Below are 20970 nucleotides of genomic sequence, written 5' to 3' on the forward strand. Positions count from 1 at the left end.
AATTTTGTTGTCAATACAATGTTTAGATATATTCTTTGACCCAAAGCTAGGCTGCCTTTTTCGATGTGTATACAAATAAGGGTTAGAAATTGTATCTATTTGTAAAAAGTTAAGTCCATATTAGAATTGAAGGTATATTTGAAAAGATAGATAGGGAAAATTTCAGGGATACATATTCAGAACACGTATTTCCTTACAGGTCCTCGGTCATAGGAACCGGGTACTATCACACAAATCGATTATTTTCTGTAAGGGTACCAGTTCGTGCATAAAACCATAAAAACATAAGACGATGGAAAAAGTATGAGATCACCGAAAGGTAAACAATTTCCTGTGACGTCACTTAAAGCAAAGCTGCCATTTTCTTAATGCAAATGCGAGTTGCTCGAAAATTTTAACACAGTTTTGAAGAATTGAATGAAGAAAAGGTATGGTGAAACAAAAAAATGAATTTGTTTATTGTTTTGTCGTCATTAGGGATTGAATTGCCACCCAATCAGGGAATGACTGAAGTGTAAACAGTGAATGCGTATTAAAGGTCCCGACACTCCACTCCTGCTACAGGCTGAGTACAGCTTTCCCAAATTAAATATCAGTCCAAAAGCTGTACTTGACTGCCTAATTAGTTGTGCTTTTCTTAGTAGAGTAAAACAAAACATGTCTAAAACTATTTTGTTAATTATGATGCTGGCCTGTAATTTTTGTTTACGTTCAAATTTATTAACGTTACCCATTGCCTTTGGAAATTATCCTCCTACAAACAAGGACGTATATCTAACTCTAATATACATTCTTGCTAAAAGTAACTCTGATGATATGCTGTATCCCCCTCATAGCCATACATTGGCCAGGTGAGGTAGTTTTCCAATCATTTTACTGTCACTTCACATTTGCTGAATAGATGACTTTCAAATTCCTGCACTTTCCAGTAAAATTCCTATGTCACTGTAAGAACCAATTGTTCGATGATGTTGTTTATGCCGATTGACCCTGGGTCAACTGCTATAACTCATTCATAAAAAACGTCTTGTGGTTGGTGTATCCTGGTCGCCCAAAATCACATTTGCTCCTATTCATGTTCGCCCTTTCACATTCGCACCCACACGTTTGGCTTACACACGTTTGCACCCTGTGTCCATTCACACCCTTTTCAAAGGTTTTGTATTGATAAATTTTTTAATTGCATTGAAGTTTTGCCATGGCCTTGTCAGTTTATTTTCGACTTGTGAGTTTGAATGTCCCTTTGATATCCTTGGCTCTCTTTTAGTTAGTGTATCTTATATAGGCTTAAATTAAAATATTGTTTGTTTGCTGTTACCGACCGACCTTCGAAAATCCACCCGACTGTGAACATTTTATTGCTTTTAATTTGAAGAAATTATTTTTAATACTTCTATTGACTCGATCCGGAATTTTGGGTCGTTTCCGTAATTGATTTAAAGTCTAGGTCAATTAAATTAAATTGAAGTCTGTTTTTTCTTCCTTTCCTGTCAAGCGTTCATCGGACCCTTTAATGGTAAAGCACATGGCGATTGTTTACAGGTATCCACGAAGTCGTGGAGAAGTACTTTATTCTGTCGTCTTCTGTCAATTTTAAGACAAATAATACACAGAAATGTTTCATAGTAAACTATTAATACTGATTCAGGCAGAATTGCACATGGAATGATGTCTTCGATGATACCATTGACGATGATGCAGCTGATATTCATAAAACCGACACGATAACCGTTTCTGTCTCAAAAAAATTGGATACAGAATCTTTTGAGACTGACTTTATGGAACCAATATCAGTGGTTCAACAATTCGACAGCAGCCTGAAGTATGCCATATTTTCTTTAAATCGTTGTGAAGACGACAAAGATGAAACCACTCCTCCATGACTTCATGGATACCTGTAAACACGCCTGTACGGTGGAAGGGCGCATTTGAAATGTTAAATCAATAAGAAGCCACACACTACACAAAGATGTAGAGAAAATGAATGGTTGGCTTGAGAATGGTTGATTTTTTTTTTTAACACACTAGAATCCTACATTGTCTTTTGAATCTTTAATATCTACATTTTTCTGATGCAAATACTCTACTCATGAAAACCTTCTAGTAAAGATGTATATATGTCAGTGAATATGTTTCTTTACAACAATTCTAGTCATTAATCCTTGTTTATAAGTGTTCCAGTATTTCATAATACCATATTTTTATGTCATAAATTGTATAATGGCACTACATGTATGTTAAGTTTCAGTTTTGGTTAAAAAGGTTTTTACCTGAAAATGCCTGTTCATTTCATGTTGGTTTTCAGTGTTTGTTGTTTTAAAATGTTTTTTCTTCACAAGAAACTTGGTTTGTGTAAATGCTTTTTTAAACTTTATTTTGGCTGATAAAATAAAATATTTTTCCTACCTACCGACCATGCAGTCTGAAGGTACAGTCGGAAAACTGCAAACAAACATATTTTTAAGATTGGCCATATATGTATATATATATATGCTATTATAAAAAAAGGAGAATGACAAATGTAATTATAACACACAAAACATTAAAGAAAGAGAGACTGATTAAAAGATATGAAACAGGCATGACAGGTGTTAATGCGAAATGGGGTTTTTCATCACTGAGACAACCAAAAGAGGAGTTCAAAGGTTTTTTTTTACATCAAATATCAAAAACAGAAATAGCTCTGGGTTTCTTTTCATACAAAAATCTTATGACTAAAATTAATCATAAGTTATACAGAACTGTTCATGACTTATATATACAAAAAATGTTCTTTGTAAGATCTTTTGTGAAATGAGTCCTAGATATTGCTATAAAATAAAGATAAAAAGTTTTTTTTATTGTTTTAAAAGATTTGTATTCATGAAAATATAAATATTTGGAAATATACATCTTAGAAACATGTGATAATTTAATCTGTATTTGAATAAAATAGGGTGGGAACGAATCCAGGGGGCGAATGGACCTGAAACCACATTTGCCAGGAATTCCTAGCTTATTTTTAAGACTTCTTAAACCAGTATACTGATGAAACTAAATTGTTATACCCAGTGAACTAATGACACATTGCATGTTTTAGTTCATTTGTAATTTTCAATGGCACCATATCCATGTGACTGGAAATCAACCAGCCAGAAAATTACATGCACATGTATGCTAAGAGAATGGTGTTAACAGTTACAAATAGGGCATACAATATAGTTGCTCAGGCTTTTTTACTACCAGTCCACCCGCCAGGCAGATGGTTAAAAGATGCCTGATCTGACAGTTACATGTATATTTATTATGTATTGTTGATTTGATTTTAATATTGATTATAGCTTGTGATGTCACTCTTTAGTTCATGTTCATCTACCACATATTATATTTCATTTATACTGTTATACATGTATATGTTTTTTTATACCCCTGCTTTAAAAAGGGGAGGGGGGGTATACTGTTTTACCTCTGTCTGTCATTCCGTCAGTCCATCCATCCATCTGTCAGTCCGCCCGTCCCATGAATATTTTCGTCGCGTTTTTCTCAGGAACTACTTGACAAGGATTTCTGAAATTTGGTTTCAGGGTTTATATAAGTAAGTTACACCGTGTGATGCGTTTTCAGATTCATCACTCAACAACTTCCTGTTTATGGAACACTTGTATTATTTTACACTTGAAAGCCAAGTTGAAAATTTTCGTCACATTTTTCTGAGGAACTACTCGACAAGGATTTCTGAAATTTGGTTTCAGGGTTCATATAAGTAAGTTACACCGTGTGATGCGTTTTCAGATTCATCACTCAATAACTTCCTGTTTACCGAACACTTGTATTATTTTACACATGATAGCCAAGTTGAAAATTTTCGTCACATTTTTCTGAGGAACTACTTGACAAGGATTTCTGAAATTTGGTTTCAGGGTTTATATAAGTCAGCTATACTGTTTTCAGATTCATCACTCAACAACTTCCTGTTTACCGAAATATTTCGGTGGAAATATCATCAGTGGGCAGTAGCTCACAGTTTACTGCTCACAGTTTAATGCTCACAGTTTTACTTGTTTTATCATTAAAAAGCAGCTCAAGAAAACTTACTTCCAATATGTCTTTAATGATTTTATGTTTTTGAAAAAACTGAATAGTGAAGAGCATAGCATTTATTTTTGTACGCCCGTCATTGACGGGAAATATGGTCGTTTACTGTTGTCTGTCTGTCTGTTCACATGTCATGCAAAATTAAAAAAACTAAAGAATGCTTTTATCAATCAAACATGGTATCAGGGATCTCCATGACCTGTTTTATGATGGCCATCTTTGAATTGCTTATGAAAATTTAGATTAAAAAATAAAATTAAAATTCCATTGTGAAGAAAAGTTTAACAAGTCGAACACATGCTTTTATTGATTTATGCAATCAGCATCCCTCTTTTTAAATGAGTACAAGGTTATACTCTAAATCGTAAAACAGAACATAATTTTATGCCAAATAACAACAATTATCGATCATTATGAATTGCTTAAAAAATTTAAATGTTTAAAAGTAAATACTGGAAAATTAACTGCAACTTGATCCTGGTTCGTGACACTACATATACTACTATGGGGGTGTTTGAAAGTGAGAAAAACATCCGGATTTTTAAGATCAAAATTCATAAAATAGGGACTGAGAAAACAACTCTGGGAACCTTCTGACAGAAAAAAAAACTTTGACTTTAACTACATGTATTTAGAAGTTCATTTCTTTAGACATTCAAAGCATAGCAGAGTTTCCTTGTTATATACTCTACTTTAAAGTAATTGTCATTAATTTTTATGCCTCCGCCGTAGCGGTGGGGGCATTAAGTTTTACCCTTGTCCGTCTGTAAATACTTATGTACGTACAACCGTACGTCTGTCCGTACGTCCCAAAATTGGTTTCCGTTCTCTACTTAAGTTTGCCGCAACCAAATGTTATGAAACTTATACACAATGCTTATAACCACAAAACACAGATCAAGTTTGAATTTTGGTGGCGTCACTTTAACCATATCTAGAGTTATACCACTTTATAAATGGAAAATTTGCAAAATTTTTAGTTTCCGTTCTCTAACTTAAGTTTGTCTCAACCAAATGTTATGAAACTTATACACAATGCTTATAACCACAAAACACAGATCAAGTTTGAATTTAGGTGGCGTCATTTTAATCATTCTAGAGTTATGCCCCTTTATAAATGGTAAAATTGCAAAATTTTTATTTTCTTCTAAATATCAAGTATTTTTAAAAATTGGAGTTATCTTCCTTTGTCCATGATTATAGTTGAATCAACTACAATCAATGCTTTATCCAATTGCAATGTTTAATTTTGACTTCCACTGATAAAACACAGATCAAGTTGAATTTGGGTAGTGTCACTTTAACCATTATTGAGTTATGCTATATCTTATATGTCCCTTTATTATCATAAAAATTGCTGAATTTTTTAGTTTGTCTCAACCAAATGTTATAAAACTTATACACAACCTTTCTAGAGTTATGCATGTTTACAAATAGAAAAATTGCTGAATTTTAGTTTCTGTTCTCTACTTAAGTTAGCCTCAACCAAATGTTATGAGACTTCCACACAATGCTTATTACCACAAAACTCAGATCAAGTTCAAATTTGGGTAGCGTCACTTTTACCGTTCTTCAGTTATGTCCCTTTATAACTATATGATATGTAAGTGGGGGCATCATCTGTGTCCACATGTGGACACTATCCACATTTATTTTTGTTTATGACACAATTAAGTTGATGTACGATAATAGTCTGAATAATTTTGACAAATTGTAAGAATATTTTATTTTTTTGCTGTGAGGCCTTCCTATGTTACAGCCAAAAAGATATAACATTACAAGACGTCATAATTATTTGGACTATGTATTTTTCAAACAACAATTGTTGTGTGGAATCTGACTCGAAAAGTTTCAGGATTCCAATGCCATAGAACTATGCAAGACGATTTTACGAGATATCAGACTTGGAATATCGCGATTTCCTGATGTTGATGTTTCGGAAGTTCAGTGGCTAACTATTGTACCATACACTTACCTGTGAAATGATTTTAATAAAAATATCTGACAGTTGTTAACTGTTATATTATATTTGAAATTGAAATGTTCACCTTTATTTGAGAACAAGTAAGAAGCAGAACTAAAACATAATGATTTTGAACTTTATTATGACATTTTCCCAATGACCTTAAAAATAGACCTACCTGAAGTACCTGGACAGTGTTAATTAGTAAAAAATTGACACTAGGACATAGTTGTTAGCGCTCTCTCATGTACAATTCTTGCCAGATTTTTATGAAACTTATATCATAGGTTTATATTAGCAATGTTGTGGAGGAAAACAAACATCAGTGCCGATCAATTATTTTTAAAAGATTTATGCCCCTTGGAAACATTAATTGTATGGAAAATTGCAACCAAATGTTATGAAACTTATACACAATGCTTATTACCACAAAACACAGATCAAGTTTGAATTTTGGTGGCGTCACTTTAACCGTTTTAGAGTTATGCCCCCTTTATAAATGGAAAATTTGCAAAATTTTTAGTTTCCATTCTCTTACTTAAGTTTGCCTCAACCAAATGTTATTAAACTTGAGTTATACCCTTTATAACATTATATGCAACGGGGGCATCATCTAAGTCTCATGGACACATTCCCCATTTATTTAAAGTTTGCAGAGGTCAGTATAAGTGGAACCACATATGATACATGTATGTCAACGATATTTGGTATGATGTTGAACTAGCAATTTGGCAGATCTCATTTCCTTTGAGATTATTTGTCCCTGCATGCACCTCTTATCAGTCATTGATTAATTTTGATTTTTAAAACTCAATTGTCAATAGCCCTTTCTGAATTTGATCAATATAGGTATTGTTGACACTTTTAAGATGATGGACCCAAAGATCTGCAAGGCATGCCTTTAGGGTGTGGGTAGTGGGTGTCCTTTTATGGTTGACTGGTAATAGTACAAAAGGTACAGATCATAATGTATGTAGGTCATTTTTTGTATGATGCAACCACTCGCTCCACTTGATGTTTTGGATATTTTTTCCTATCACTCCTTCAGATTTGGAGTAAGAGCTTATTTTTTATATTAAGCACATGTATGTATAATGATCAATTACAGATCACTCTTAGTTGACACTTTGTGTAATGAAAAGTTGCAGGTAAATCATGATGTTGCAACCTATTAGTGTAAGTTTGAAAACAAATTATCATGTAGATCTATAATGAACATTCAAATATGTTACATATTATTACAGTTTATGATTATGGAAGCATACTTATATGGTCTGTTTTTCAATTTAAGAAAGGCTCATTTATTGCAATTTTATGTTATGCTAGCAGCTGATTTCATCAGGTTGTCATGGTAACATGTCAATAGCTTCCTTACTGATTTAATCTTAGGAAAGTTGTTAAGTGTTAACAATGTCTAAACATGAACATATGAATATAACTTGCAAGTTAGCTTGACTTTTTGTAGGAATCAATACAAGCAAATGTTTTGCAGAAATTATTTACTGTTTATTTGTTGTGGTGATTCAATTCGATTAGATGTCCTTTTTACAAGGTTTAATTGGTTTTCATTGTGTTAAGAATGGTTTCATAAATGGCTTGTTAGTGACATGTGATACAGGCTCCATATCTACAAGGACTTACCATACCCACTGTTGCATGACCACAAAATCATCTACTAACTCTACTTATATTGTCCTCCTTTCTCAATTTACATGGGCACTTTGAACCAAATTTTACAGTAATAATGTACATGATGTATGGAAGGTCTGTTTTAGCAGGTACTCAAATCATTGCAGTTGGTTTTAGTGGTAATTGTCAAGGTCCTGATTTATCAATTTTTATAGGACTGCAAAAAAATTTTGGGGTCGTATAATGCTATCAAGTCGTTGTCGCTGTCTTTGTCGTCATCGTTGGAGGACATTTGGTTTCCGGACAATAACTTGAGTTTAAGTGTATGGATCGCTATGAAATTTAACCAAAAGGTTCAATAGCACAAATGAAGGTTAGGATTGTTTTGGGGGGGTGATGGTCCCAACTGGTAGGAATTCTGGGCCCAAAACAAGCATTTTTCTAGTTTCAGGACAATAACTTGTGTTTAAGTTTGTGTTTGTGATTGCTCTGAAATTGTACCCTAAGGTTCAGTACCACAAGTAGAAGGTTGGGATTCATTTTGGGGGTAGTTGCCCAAACCGTTCAGGAATTAGGGTCCAAAAAGGTTCTAAAACAAGCATTTTTTAATTTTCAGGCAATAACTTGTGTTTAAGTGTATTGATTTTTCTTTAATTGTACCACATTCTTCAAATATTTTTTTTTTTTGGAAAAGGGGGGGTAAAAAAATTTTTTTTGGGGTGTCCAAAGAAAAATTGGGGATCACAATCTATTTTGCTAATTCTTTGTATATAGTCTGAAAACTGGAAACAGATTTACTAAGTATTGCGCAACAGCACAGTGTATTGCACAAAAGCAAGAAATCTTCAATTGAATATAAATTCAAATCATATACATGTAACCAATTTCAAGTTCTTTGCCTACATTTATTCTGTGTCAGAAACCTATAATGTGTCAAATATTTAATTACGATCCAAATTCAGACCTGTATCAAGCCTAAATGTGTCCATTTTTGCCCCAACTGTTCAGGGTTGGACCTCTGTGGTTGTATCCAGCTGCGCTAGGCGAAGCAGTTTATTCAATTTTTTTCTGCGATACTACATTTGAACATATATGCCAGACAAAGTCTATTCAAACTTTTTGGACAAGAATGACATGGATGGATGTGTACTGCAGCCTTTACGATAAACTTTTGAGTCCACAAGCCTGACGCTCAGTTTTTTGAAAATTTTAGTTGGATTCTATTGACTTGTAGAGAAGAATTTTACAAGCCTGAAAGCAGACTGACAAGCCAGTGCCATAGGATTTGTGGTTAAGCCTGAAGACTGTACTACTGATTGATATGTTTTAATAGTCTTTGATACCTGATTTTTATGCCCCCGCTGTAGCGGAGGGGGCATTAAGTTTTACCCTTGTCCGTCTGTACGTACGACGGTACGTACGTCCGTCCGTACATCCCAAAGTTGGTTTCCGTTCTCTAACTTTAGTTTGCCTCAACCAAATGCTATGAATACACAATGCTTATTACCACAAAATACAGATCAAGTTTGAATTTTGGTGGCGTCCCTTTAACCGTTCTAGAGTTATGCCCCTTTACAAAGGGAAAAATTCAGCAATTTTTCGTTTCCGTTCTCTAACTTTAGTTTGCCTGAACCAAATGCTATGAAACTTATACACAATGCTTATTACCACAAAATACAGATCAAGTTTGAATTATGGTGGTGTCACTTTAATCGTTCTATAGTTATGCCCTTTACAAATGGAAAAATTGCTGATTTTTTCGTCTCAAGTCTCTAATTTAAGTTTGCCTCAACCAAATTTTATGAAACTTATACACTATGCTTATTACCACAAAACTCAGATCAAGTTCAAATTTGGGTAGGGTCACTTTGACTGCTCTTCAGTTATGTCTGTTTATTATTTTATATGATATGCAAGCAGGGGCATCATCTGTGTCCCATGGACACATTCCACATTTATTATACCCCACGCAACGAGTTGCGGAGGGTATAATGTTTTTGACCCGTCCGTCTGTCCGTCCGTCCGTCCGTCTGTCCGTCCGTCAGTCCTGTTTCTTGTCATCGCAACTCCTCTCAAACCACACAACAGATTTCACGAAACCTTTTAAGGTAATAAGGACATACTATGTAGTTGTGCATATCGACAGGAAATTACGATTCAATTCTTTTTCTAGGAGTTACGCCCCTTTGAACTTATTTACTTTAATGTACTACTGCAACAGTTTGTCATCGCAACTCCTCTCAAACCACACAACAGAATTTCATGAAACCTTTTCAGATAATAAGGACATACTACGTAGATGTGCATATTGACAGGAAATTACGATTCAATTTTTTCAGGAGTTAAGCCCCTTTGAACGTATTTGCCCAATATACTACTGCAACCTTTTGTCATCGCAACTCCTCTCAAACCACACAACAGAATTTCATGAAACCTTTTCAGATAATAAGGACATACTATGTAGATGTGCATATCGACAGGAAATTATGATTCAACTTTTTTTCCAGGAGTTACGCTCCTTTGAACTTATTTGCCCAATATACTACTGCAACCTTTTGTCATCGCAACTCCTCTCAAACCACACAACAGAATTTCATGAAACCTTTTCAGATAATAAGGACATACTACGTAGATGTGCATATCGACAGGAAATTACGATTCAATTTTTTTTCCAGGAGTTACGCTCCTTTGAACTTATTTGCTCAATATACTACTGCAACTTTTTGTCATCGCAACTCCTCTCAAACCACACAACAGAATTTCACGAAACTGTGTAGATAATAAGGACATACTATGTAGATGTGCATATTGACAGGAAATTATGATTCAATTTATTTTTCTGATACAATTTTTTTTCTTACACTTATTTTATTTCTACAATGACAATGTGGGGACGAGGGGTATGTGAGCGCGCTCACTAAGGTTCTTTCATTTTATTAGTGATTATTGGCTTTGAACTAGCCATCAGTACAAATACTCGTAGATCTCTACTTTGTATCTTCAGTGTTACTTGTTATTTACTAGTTCATTTGTACTCTTGTGGATAGTTGTTTCATTGGCAATCATACCACATCTTATTTTTATAAGACAACAATCTTGTTAAATATTGTATGTGAACTGGTTTCCAATTATGGAAAAGTTTACAAAATTTAAACTGTTTTTGCATATTTTTTTTTTTTTTTAAGATTATTTTCTATGTACCCTAATGTAACAGTACTGATATTTTCATTTTTAAATGCCTCTACACAATTGAATATTGATTTTTTTTCTTGGTTATTATATTATGAGCACAAATATTATTTGATAGAATTATTAAAGACAACATCCTACACATTTGATGGAAGAGCAATATAATTTCTCTTTCTCACTGAGTCCATCCTGTATTGATAGGATTGCCACCCTCGGCACACAGCAGAATTTTAACCTGTGAAAATAACATTTGTTACTCCTCTGACCTTTACATTAATCTTCTTACAAAAACCCTTGGGAGAATTTAAATTGGTTATAATTCTGGGTCTTGCTCATTTTAGTCACAAGAATCCAGGATAATGAACTTGATCTCAAGTAAAGGAGTCTCTTTGAATTAATGTAGGATGTATGACTAACATTATCAAGGTTTACAGAAATCTTACTCTTAGAAAGTTCACAATACAAGTACTATTTGTACTGGTTACCTTCTCCAGGAAAAAAGGCCAATACCCTCTGATTCTTACTTCTTTTCTTCAATATTTGTATCCATTGCCTTTTGAGATAGAAGATGGTATGCCTCATTTCTGTTTATTCCTATATAACAATTCTTTCATTATTTAATAGCTAGATTTAGAAATGCCTCCAGCATATGTATATGTTTGGAAACAATAAATTTGTGGTTATTTTAAAATTTATTTTTACCGTAAAACAATGCATAAATCAATGATGGGGAATCCATTTACATATTTACGCTTTAATTTAATCAAAATCATGACAGAGATATGATCACTATTTAATAATTCAGTATTAATTTGCAAAATTTGTATTCATTCAATGCAGAACTACTGTACTGAAATAGAAGACAGCATATTTATACATTTTGTATTAAGGGCGAACTGCTTATGACAATGTGACGCTTTGTCTGTAGACATGTCTTGGCATCAGTGGTATGTACTGATCTCTTGTTGTAATTTGTTTTTTAAGCAGATGCACAGACAAAGAAATTAAGTGTAAAGATGAGATTTCTCCTCTTTCTAGAGTATGTTGGTCAAGTGTTCTGCATACATGTAGTTGGTCTTTATATATAGATGATTTTAAGGACTTTGATTCATCATCCACACAGAATTGATATGTATCATTTGAAAACTAGCTAAGTTGTAGCCATTGAAACATGAAATGTAGGTCACTATGAGATAGTTTTGATCAGAGATTGTAAGACATTTTGCCTTATAATGTATAAATGCCAATCTAAGAGTTTGTCATTTCATATTTTGGGAAGTGGTTTCAGATGATAACTGAAAGACCTGACAAAATCTATCTAGATTTTAACACAATGTTATGAATATGATCATTAGATACAGGTGAAGTTCCATATTTAGAGTTATGACATTTTACATTCAAGAGTTATATGCCCTTGATATGATGTAAATTAAGGGATTTTCTGTTTGTTTTTCAGATGATAACTAAAGTACCACCTGGCAGAATCAGGGGAATTTGATTTTGAAAGATTTGTCATGCCCTATATTTTCTTTTTTGAACACTTTGAGATTTTATTTTCTTGATGAAAATTAATGTTTTTTTCACTTTACAAAATCTTGTTGAATTGCAACAGTATCATTCACCATAATAGGAAGTTTGATTTTGACAGAGTTAACATTTTCTGTTCAAGATCATGAGATCATCTAGTTTTAGTTTATGTGCAAGTGTGTTTTCACTGGTATGTTTTTGTATATCAAAATTTGTAACATAAACAATACATTTCATATTCATGTCAGACATTAATTGTGTGGGTGTTGTCGTGTATTTGTTTTAATTTATGATTTTCAATTTTATATAAGTAATTATATATAATAAAAGGTATTTACTTTAAAAGGAGTGATTAAGTGGAGTGCATTCCCATGAAAAATCATCAGATATCATGTATTTTTGGTTACACTTAATCTTACGTTTGATATTGGCTGTAGGGCAAATTTATAACAAAAACAAATTATAGAAGTAAAGACATTAAAGTCAGGAATATCAGAAATAAAGAGCCCAGTAGCTAGTGCCCCAGTGTTTTCCTTAGATGATTTATGCATAAATTCAGACCCTCATCCTTTAGAATTTAAAAATTTCATATTGCCCATTATAAGCCCCATCCTTCCAATTCTCTATCCTTTAAAAACGTTTAAGGGAAAAATCTGAGCTCTGTCAAAATGGAAATTAAAAACTAGTATTTTTCTGCTATAGTTGTAACTATGGTGATATTTTCATTAAACCTGTAAACATGGTCTAATTGAAATTGACTGACGTACATGACGTATTAGATGTAGTGACGTACATGTAGTACTGCTAACTGATCAGGAATATATAATCAATTCTGAGAAGACTAAACTTTGTATAATACTTCCACATCTAAGATAATTGATTTCTTTTCCTCTCTTTTTAGAATTTGAAATTTCATTTAACCCAAAATAATCCCAATCCTTCCTATCCATTCTCTATCCTTCAAAAATGTGTAGGGAAAAACTGAGCCCCCGTCAAAATGGAAATTAAAAACTAGTATTTTCTGCTATAATTGTAACTATGGTGATATTTTCATTAAACCTCTAAACATGGTGTAATTGAAATTGACTGACGTACATGACGTATTAGATGTAGTGACGTACATGTAGTACTGCTAACTGACCAGGATTCTGATATCATATAATCAATTCTGAGAAGTCTAAACATTGTATAATACTTCCACATCTAAGATAATTGATTTCTTAAAGTCAGCTGAAGGTTTACGTCATAGATTCTTGGGAATTGTGTCCTTTTCTGTAGGAGACTGTACGAAGTTATTGCTATTTTCTTACTACCAAATTGCTCAATATTTCACTTTTATTTACATGATCATTATTAAATGTCACCATATATGGTCTTTTTTGTATAATTGTTATATTTTAATACTACCTGTAATTCTATGTTTTATACTCAATAGATAACATTTTTATTATACGGCCGCAAAAAAATTTTGTGGTCGTATATTGGTATGACGTTGGCGTCGTCGTCGTCGTCATCCGGCGTCGTCGTCCGAATACACATTGGTTTTCGCACTCTAACTTTAGTTTAAGTGAATGGATCTTTTTGAAATTTGACCATAAGGTTAAATACCACAAAAGGAAGGTTGGGATTGATTTTGGGGGTTATGGTACCAACAGTTAAGGAATTAGGGGCCAAAAATAAGCATTTTCTAGTTTCCAGACAATAACTGTGGAACGGTGTATGGATCTCTCTGAAATTATACTACAAGTTTCCATACCACAAAGGGATGGTTAGGATTTGCTTTGGGGGGTTATGGCTCAAACCGTTTAGGAATTAGGGGCAAAATAGGGGGAAAAACAAGGTTGTCCTGGTTAATGGACAAATACTTTAGTACAAAACATAATTTAAAGCAGTGTAAGGGAGATAAATCAAATACATCATTGAAATTATCTCCCTTACACTGCTTTTAAATTATGTATAAAGTAATGGTTAATGAACAATAAAGATAATTTAAAACAGTGTAAGGGAGGTAATCCAAATACAACGTTTTGGTTACTTCCCTTACACTGCTTTTAAATTATGTTTAAAGAAATGCATATTTATAAAGGAAGACCAGTAAAAATATCTGCAAATGTTGCATCTTTTTTTTTTTACAAAAAAATCCATATGAAAGATTTGACACTATATTTTTAATTGTATTATAAAATAGATTAAGTTAGCACTATGGTAAATTTAAATGGGTAATTATGGTTGCCAACTCCATTGGAAATTTGAATTGAGATTTTGACCATATCTTGAGGGAAAGAATTTTTTGGGGGGAAAAAAGGGGGGGGATAAAAAGAAATTGTGGGGGGGTCAATTTTTTCTCATTTCAGATTTCAGAAATTAAAAAGAATTATTCTTCAAATATTATTTTTTTTTCAAATTTCAAATATTGAAAAATTTCAAGAAGTAATCTTTAATTGCACAGTATGGCGCATTAGATTTGTAAAATCTTTGATCACATTTATTTATTTGTTAATGCCGAATCTAACAGTGTATTTAGATTTTTAATTTTGGGTCCAGTTTTCAAATTGGTCTACATTAAAGTCCAAAGGGTCCAAAATTAAACTTTGTTTGATTTTAGCAAAAATTGAATATATGAGGTTCTTTGATATGCTGAATCTAAACTTGTATTTAGATTTTTGATTTTTGGCTCAGTTTTCAAGTTGGTCCAAATTGGGGTCCAAAATTAAACTTTGTTTGATTTCAACAAAAATTGAATATATGGGGTTCTTTGATATGTTGAATCTAACCATGTATTTAGATTTTTTATTTGTGGACCCCGTTATCAAATTGGTTCATATTGAGGTCAAAAGGGTCCAAAATTAAACTTTGTTTGATTTCATCTAAAATTGAATTATTAGGGTTCTTTGATATTCCAAATCTAACAGTGTATTTAGATTTTTAATTTTGGGTCCTGTTTTTTAAATTGGTCTACATTAAGGTCCAAAGGGTCCAAAATTAAACTTAGTTTGATTTTAACAAAAATTGAATTCTTGGGGTTCTTTGATATGCTGAATCTAAACATGTGTTTAGATTTTTGATTATGGGCCCAGTTTTCAAGTTGGTCCAAGATAGGGTCCAGTATTTAAACTTTGTTTGATTTCAACAAAAATTGTATATATGGGGTTCTTTGATATGCTGAATCTAAACATGTATTTAGATTTTTGATTATGGGCCCAGTTTTCAAGTTGGTCCAAATTGGGGTCCAAAATTAAACTTTGTTTGATTTCATCAAAAATTGAATTATTGGGGTTCTTTGATATGCCAAATCTAACAGTGTTTTTAGATTTTTAATTTGGGTCCCGTTTTTTTTAAATTGGTCTTCATTGAGGTCCAAAGGGTTCAAAATTAAACTTAGTTTGATTTTAACAAAAATTGAATTCTTGGGGTTCTTTGATATGCTGAATCTAAACATGTGTTTAGATTTTTGATTATGGGCCCAGTTTTCAAGTTGGTCCAAGTTGGGGTCCAAAATTAAACTTTTTTTGATTTCAACAAAAATTGAATATATGGGGTTCTTTGATATGCTGAATCTAACCATGAATTTAGATTTTTTATTTGTGGGCCCCGTTATCAAATTGGTTCATATTGAGGTCAAAAGGGTCCAAAACTAAACTTTGTTTGATTTCATCAAAAATTGAATTATTGGGGTTCTTTGATATTCCAAATCTAACCGTGTATTTAGATTTTTAATTTTAAGTCCTGTTTTTTAAATTGGTCTACATTAAGGTCCAAAGGGTCCAAAATTAAACATAGTTTGATTTTAGCAAAAATTGAATTCTTGGGGTTCTTTGATATGCTGAATCTAAACATGTGTTTAGATTTTTGATTATGGGCCAAGTTTTCAAGTTTGTCCAAGTTGGGGTCCAAAATTAAACTTTGTTTGATTTTAACAAAAATTGAATATATGGGGTTCTTTGATATGCTGAATCTAACCATGTATTTTGATTTTGGACATTGGACCATAATAGGTAAATTAAAAAAATTCAAGTTCTTAGACCACATTCTTTCTGTGTCAGAAACCTATGCTGTGTCAAATATTTAATAACAATCCAAATTCAGAGCTGTATCAAGCTTGAATGTTGTGTCCATACTTGCCCCAACTGTTCAGGGTTCGACCTCTGCGGTCGTATCAAGCTGCGCCCCAGCGAAGCATTTTATTATGCCCCCGCCGTACCGGAGGGGGCATTAAGTTTTACCCTTGTCCGTCTGTACGTACGTACGTACGTCCCGAAATTGGTTTCCGTTCTCTAACTTGAGTTTGCCTCAACCAAATGTAATGAAACTTATACACAATGCTTATTACCACAAAACACAGATCAAGTTTGAATTTTGGTGGCGTCACTTTAACCGATCTAGAGTTATGCCCCTTTATAAAAGGAAATATTGCATAATTTTTAGTTTCCGTTCTCTAACTTAAGTTTGCCTCAACCAAATGTTATGAAACTTATACACAATGCTTATTACCACAAAACACAGATCAAGTTTGAATTTTGGTGGTGTCACTTTAACCGATCTAGAGTTATGCCCCTTTATAAAAGGAAAAATTGCAAAATTTTTATTTTCTTCTAAATATCAAGTTTATATAATATATTTTTATACGACCGCAAAAAAATTTTTGTGGTCGTATATTGGTATGACGTTGGCGTCGTCGTCGTCGTCGTCGTCGGCGTCGTCCGGCGTCGTCCGAAGACACATTGGTTTTCGCACTCTAACTTTAGTTTAGGTCAATGGATCTCTATGAAATTTTACCACAAGGTTCAATACCACAAAAGGAAGGTTGGGATTGATTTTGGGGGTTATGGTACCAACATTTAAGGAATTAGGGGCCAAAAAGGGGCCAAAAATAAGCATTTTTGTAACTTCCAGACATAACTTGTGTGTTAGTGTATGGATCTCTCTGACATTGTACCACAAGGTTCCATATCACAAAAGGAATGCTGGGATTGATTTTGGGGGTAATTGCCTCAAAATTTTAGGAATTAGGGGCCAAAAAAGGGGCAAAAAACAAGCATTTTTCTAGTTTCATGACAATAACTTGTGTGTAAGTGTATGGATCTTCCTGAAATTGTACTACAGGGTTCCATATCATAAAGGGAAAGCTGGAATTGAGTTTGGGTGTAATTGCCGAAACGTTTAGGAATTGGGGGCCAAAAAGGGGCCAAAAATAAGCATTTTTCTAGTTTCCAGACAATAACTTGTGTTCAAGTGTATGGATCTCTCTGAAATTGTACTGCAAGGTACCATACCACAAAGGGAAGGCTGGGATTGATGATGGGGGTAATTGCCTCAATATTTTAGGAATTAGGGGCCAAAAAGGGGCAAAAAACAAGCATTTTTCTAGTTTCAGGACAATAACTTGTGTGTAAGTGTATGGATCTTTCTGAAATTGTACTACAAGGTTCCATATCACAAAGGGAAAGCTGGGTTTGAGTTTGGGGGTAATTGCCTTAAATGTTTAGGAATTTGGGGCCAAAAAGGGGCCAAAAATAAGCATTTTTCTAGTTTCCAGACAATAACTTGTGTTCAAGTGTATGGATCTCTCTGAAATTGTACTGCAAGGTACCATACCACAAAGGGAAGGTGAGGATTAAGTTTGGGGGTGATGAATCATAAGGGGGTTCAAAAAATTTGGGGGGGGGTGATTTTTTTTTTTTTCCTTTTTTTTTTCTTTTAAAATTTTCCATTTTAAGTTGGTTATTTCTGATTTATATTTAAAAGCAAATAATAATGATATGGTAGGAGATACACACCAAACAGGATGTGTAAATTATTATATAATAAGTATTGTGCAATAGCAAGAAATTTTCAATTGCACAGTATTGCACAATAGCAAGAAATCTTCAATTGCACAGTATTGCGCAATAGCAAGAAATCTTCAATTGCACAGTATTGTGCAATAGGAAGAAATATTCAATAGCACAATATTGCGCAATAGCAAGAAATTGTCAATTGTACAGTATTGCGCAATAGCAAGAAATATTTAATTGCACAGTATTGTGCAAAAGAAGATACTTCGTATAAATTGCTTATTTCTTGACCAATTTCAATGGGGTTTTATTCTTGAATTCTTGGGGTTCTTTAATATGCTGAATCTAACCGTGTATTTAGATTTTGGATTTTGGGCCCCGTTTTTAAATTGGTCCACATTGAGGTCCAAAGGGTCCAAAATTAAACTTTGTTTGATTTCATCAAAAATTGAATTATTTGAGTTCTTTGATATGCCGAATCTAACCGTGTATTTAGATTCTTAATTTTTGGTTCCGTTTTCAAATTGGTCTACATTAAGGTCCAAAGGGTCCAAAATAAAACTTAGTTTGATTTTAACATAAATTGAATTCTTAGGGTTCTTTGATATGCTGAATCTAAACACGTATTTAGATTTTTGATTATGGGCCCAGTTTTCAAGTTGGTCTAAATCGGGGTCCAAAATTAAACTTTGTTTGATTTCAACGAAAATTGAATATATGGGGTTCTTTGATATGCTGAATCTAACCATGTATTTAGATTTTTGATTTTTGGGCCCCGTTATCAACTTTGTCCACATTGAGGTCAAAAGGGTCCAAAATTAAACTTTGTTTGATTTCATCAAAAATTGAACTCTTGGGGTTCTTTGATATGCTGAATCTAACCATTTATTTAGATTTTGGATATTAGACCAAAATAGGTGAATGTCCAATTTAAAATTTTCAAGTTCTTAGACCACATTCATTCTGTGTCAGAAACCTATGCTGTGTCAAATATTTAATCACAATCCAAATGCAGAGCTGTATCAAGCTTGAATGTTGTGTCCATACTTGCCCAAACTGTTAAGGGTTCGACCTCTGCGGTCGTATCAAGCTGCGCCCTGCGGAGCATTTTATTAAAATTGGAGTTATCTTCCTTTGACCATGATTATAGTTGAATCAACTACAATCAATGCTTTATACAATGCAATGTTTAATTTTGACTACCACTGATAAAACACAGATCAAGTTGAATTTGGGTAGTGTCACTTTAACCATAATGGAGTTATGCCCCTTTATAAATAGAAAGATTGCAAAATTTTTTAGTTTCCATTCTGTAACTGAAGTTTTCCCCAGCCAAAGATTGTGAAACCTATGCACAATATTCATTCCAACAAAACTCAGTAAAGATCAAGTACATTTTTTTTGTTTCAGTTCTCTAACTTGAGTTTGCCTCAACCAAATGTTATGAAACTTATACACAATGCTAATTACTACATAATACAGATTAAGTACGAAATTAGGTGGCAACACTTTTACCATTCTAGAGTTATGTCCCATTATAAACATAAAAATTGCTGAATTTTTTAGTTTGTCTCATCCAAATGTTGTAAAACTTATACACAACCGTTCTAGAGTTATGCATCATTACAAATAGAAAAATTGCTGAATTTTTAGTTTCTGTTCTCTACTTAAGTTAGCCTCAACCAAATGTTATGAGACTTACACACAATGCTTATTACCACAAAACTCAGATCAAGTTCAAATTTGGGTAGTGTCACTTTTACCGTTCTTCAGTTATGTCCCTTTATAACTATATGATATGCAAGCGGGGGCATCATCTGTGTCCACATGTGGACACTATCCACATTTATTTTAAATGTTTTAGATTAAGTATTAAATGAAATAGCAGTTATAAAATAAGGAGATGTGGTACGATTGACATTTATTTGCCAATGAGACAACTATCCACCAGAGTAGTAATGACGAGGATTGAAGCAACTTAAGGTCACTGTACAGCCTTTAACAATGAGCAAAACCCATACTTAAGAGTCAGCTATAAAAGGCCAAGACATGACAAAATGTGAAACAATTCAAAAGAAAAAACCAATGGCCTGATTTATGACAGAACAATAACCAATAAACAAATATGACAGACTACAATCAACAACAACCACTGAATTACAAGCTCCTGACATGGGACAGACACATACAGAATGTGGTAGGGTTAAACATTTTTGTATATGCTCAGTCTGTGCTCAGTACTGACTGTAACCTCAATTTTTATAATACCGCAAAATTTTTTTGCGGTCGTTTATTGGTATGAAGTTGGCGTCGTCGTTGTCGTCGTCCGAAGACACATTTGTTTTCGCACTCTAACTTTAGTTTAAGTGAATGGATCTCTATGACATTTTACCATAAGGTTCAATACCACAAAAGGAAGGTTGGGATTGATTTTGGGGGTTATGGTACCAACAGTTAAGGAATTAGGGGCCAAAAAGTGGCCAAAAATAAGCATTTTTGTAACTTCCAGACAATAACTTGTGTGTAAGTGCACGGATCTTTCTGAAATTGTACTACAAGGTTCCATATCACAAAGGGAAAGCTGGAATTGAGTTTGGGGGTAATTGCCCAAAACGTTTAGGAATAAGGGGCCAAAATAAGCATTTTTTTAGTTTCCAGACAATAACTTGTGTTCAAGTGTATGGATCTCTCTGAAATTGTACTGCAAGGTACCATACCACAAAGGGAATGCTGGGATTGATTTTGGGGGTAATTCCCTCAAAATTTTAGGAATTAGGGGCAAAAAAGGGGCAAAAAACAAGCATTTTTCTAGTT

General features: G+C 33.4%; 1 protein-coding gene and 1 long non-coding RNA gene across 4 annotated transcripts in view; one reads left to right on the top strand and one right to left on the bottom strand.

Moving 5' to 3' along the window:
* The window catches only part of LOC127730258 (uncharacterized), a 346186-nt gene that overhangs the window by 265124 nt on the left and 60092 nt on the right, over positions 1 to 20970 (bottom strand). The window lies entirely within an intron of this gene.
* The window catches only part of LOC127730244 (cAMP-regulated phosphoprotein 21-like), a 120551-nt gene continuing 99903 nt past the window's right edge, over positions 323 to 20970 (top strand). For both annotated transcript variants that reach the window (XM_052238541.1, XM_052238542.1), the window contains exon 1: positions 323 to 428. The gene's annotated coding sequence lies outside the window, so the exon portion shown is untranslated. The remainder of the gene's footprint in view (positions 429 to 20970) is intronic.

Source organism: Mytilus californianus, unplaced genomic scaffold, assembly GCF_021869535.1.
Source record: "Mytilus californianus isolate M0D057914Y unplaced genomic scaffold, xbMytCali1.0.p SCAF_2, whole genome shotgun sequence".
Lineage (NCBI taxonomy): Eukaryota > Metazoa > Mollusca > Bivalvia > Mytilida > Mytilidae > Mytilus > Mytilus californianus.